The sequence below is a fragment of the Portunus trituberculatus genome, chromosome 21 (assembly GCF_017591435.1).
Source record: "Portunus trituberculatus isolate SZX2019 chromosome 21, ASM1759143v1, whole genome shotgun sequence".
Taxonomy (NCBI): Eukaryota; Metazoa; Arthropoda; class Malacostraca; order Decapoda; family Portunidae; genus Portunus; species Portunus trituberculatus.
Window position 1 is genome coordinate 8,899,985 of NC_059275.1, and position 2,500 is coordinate 8,902,484.

General features: G+C 41.8%; 1 protein-coding gene across 5 annotated transcripts in view; it reads right to left on the minus strand.

The window, feature by feature from the left end:
- Nucleotides 1-2,500, minus strand: part of LOC123506875 (adenomatous polyposis coli protein-like) — a 367,568-nt gene that overhangs the window by 136,411 nt on the left and 228,657 nt on the right. The window lies entirely within an intron of this gene.

Sequence of the window (2,500 nt, forward strand, 5' to 3'; positions counted from 1 at the left end):
CAGTTTGTGGAAGGAATAGAAAGGTGTCAGTGGCTGTTTGTTAGGTTAAGTTAGGTTAGACAGTTTGTGGAAGCAATAGAAAGCTGTCAGTGGCTGTTTGTTAGGTTAAGTTGGGTTAGACAGTTTGTAGAAGCAATAGAAAGCTGTCAGTGGCTATTTGTTAGGTTAAGTTAGGTTAGACAGTTTGTGGAAGCAATAGAAAGCTGTCAGTGGTTGTTTGTTAAGTCAAGTTGGGTTAGACAGTTTGTGGAAGCAATAGAAAGATGTCAGTGGCTGTTTGTTAGGTTAAGTTAGGTTAGACAGTTTGTGGAAGCAATAGAAAGCTGTCAGTGGCTGTCTGTTAGGTCAGGTAAGAATATGGAAACGCATCCCGGTACTGAAGGGGTTAAAACTTTGAGGAGATGAAGGGGAGTTTTCTAAGGGAGAGCTGCGGAGGAAAGGGCTAATTTTAGGGGCTCAGGGTCGCTAGAGGAATAAAGAAGGGATGAGTGATGGGTTTGTATTCAAGGAAGGGAACTGAAGGGAAAAATGAAGGGAAGGTTTAATTAGGCTATTATTATTATTTATTATTATTTTTATTATTATTATTATTATTATTATTATTATTATTATTATAGTATTATTAGTTAGTAGTAGTAGTAGTAGTAGTAGTAGTAGTAGTAGTAGTAGTAGTAGTAGTAGTAGTAGTAGTAGTAGTAGTAGTAGTAGTATCATCTCTCTCTCTCTCTCTCTCTCTCTCTCTCTCTCTCTCTCTCTCTCTCTCTCTCTCTCTCTCTCTCTCTCTCTAATTAAGATATATGTGCTTGCAAGGTGTGCTGGAGGGTTCCCGTGCCGCTGCCTCTCCTCTCTCTCTCTCTCTCTCTCTCTCTCTCTCTCTCTCTCTCTCTCTCTCTCTCTCTCTCTCAGTTAGGGAGAGTGTCGCCAGCAGGAAGTGAATGAGAACACAATACCTAGAACACATTCCTCCTCCTCCTCCTCCTCCTCCTCCGTCAGTGTTCTCAGCTGTGTCAACAAATCTATGAGGTCACAGTGGCGTGGGAGTCACAGGTGTGTTAAGGCAGGTGATTGACCCTCTCCCCTCTTCCCTCTGTCTTCCCTCTCCCCTCATCTCCTCTCTCCATTTTCTCTCTAACAACACCCCACCTCAGTTCTTCCCTCATCTTTCCCCTCCCCTACTCTCCCCTCTCATCTTTCCCCTCATCTCCTCTCCCCAGCTACATCTCCCCTCTTCTTTCCTCCTCTTTTTTTCCGTTTTCCTCCTCCTCCTCCTCCCCTCTTCCTCTCATCTCTTTCTCCTGTCTCCCCGTTCTCGTTACCTTCATGATACTTCCTCATACCTTCCCCTCTTCTTCTTCTTCTTCTCCCCTCCCTCTTCTTCTTCTTCTCCCCTCTGTCTCTACCCTCTACCTCTCCTTTATCTTCCTCCTCCTGTTTATCTTCTCTTTTCTCAGCTTTCATTCTATTCATTCTTGTAATTTCTCTTCCTTCCTTCCTCTTCTCCATTCTTAATTCATCATCGTCCTATCTCTCCTATCTTTGATTTTCTCTATTTCCTTATTTATTGCCCTTTTCCTTCCTATCTCCTCATTCATATATGTTTTATAGGAGCTTTATTTCATTTAATCTATATTTTCTTGTTTTTTTTTTTTGTTCTTTTTTGTCTCTATGGTTACTTTCTTGTATTCACTGTGTGTGTTTGATATTTTGAAGGGCTGGAGGTTCAAGGTTCACTGTGTCTTTGTTAACCCCTTCAGTACCGTGACGCGTTTCCATATTCATTCTGGTTACTATTTGGTGATTTTTATACAGCTTCAGAAACTCATGTTGGGGATTAGAATAGTGAAGACTGTGGCCATTAAACTTGTGACCTACATAGACTTTTCCTAATGTCAGTAAAATGGTCTAATCGTACACAAATCTCAAGGTAAAAATGGATCCCAGTATTGAAGGAGTTTTAAGGGAGGAAAATGCTTATATCCTCCTCCTCCTCCTCCTCCTCCTCATCTTCCTTCATTTTCTCTTTCTTTTTTTCTGCGTCATTTTCACTTCCATCTTCGTTTTCTTTTTACGTGTTTTATTTTCTCTACTTCCTTCGTTTTTTTTTTTTTTTTTTTTTTTGAGTTTAGTTTATTCTTTGTTTTATGAAAATTGTGACTTCTGTAGAAATCTTGATTTTTCCTCTCTCTCTCTCTCTCTCTCTCTCTCTCTCTCTCTCTCTCTCTCTCTCTCCTGTAATTAAGATATCTGTGCTTACAAAGTGTGCTGAAGAGTTCCCGTGCCGCTGCCTCTCTCTCTCTCTCTCTCTCTCTCTCTCTCTCTCTCTCTCTCTCTCTCTCTCTCTCTGTCTGTCCTGCCACGCCTTCTATCGATCTCCCTCTCCTTCATTCCCCTCTTCTCTTTTTTCCCCTCTTTCCCTCTTTCCCATCTTGGCGCTCTGGGAGGTCAAGGCCAGGTCAAAGTTGGTCAGGTCGCCAAGGAAACATGACCAAACAGGAAGTGA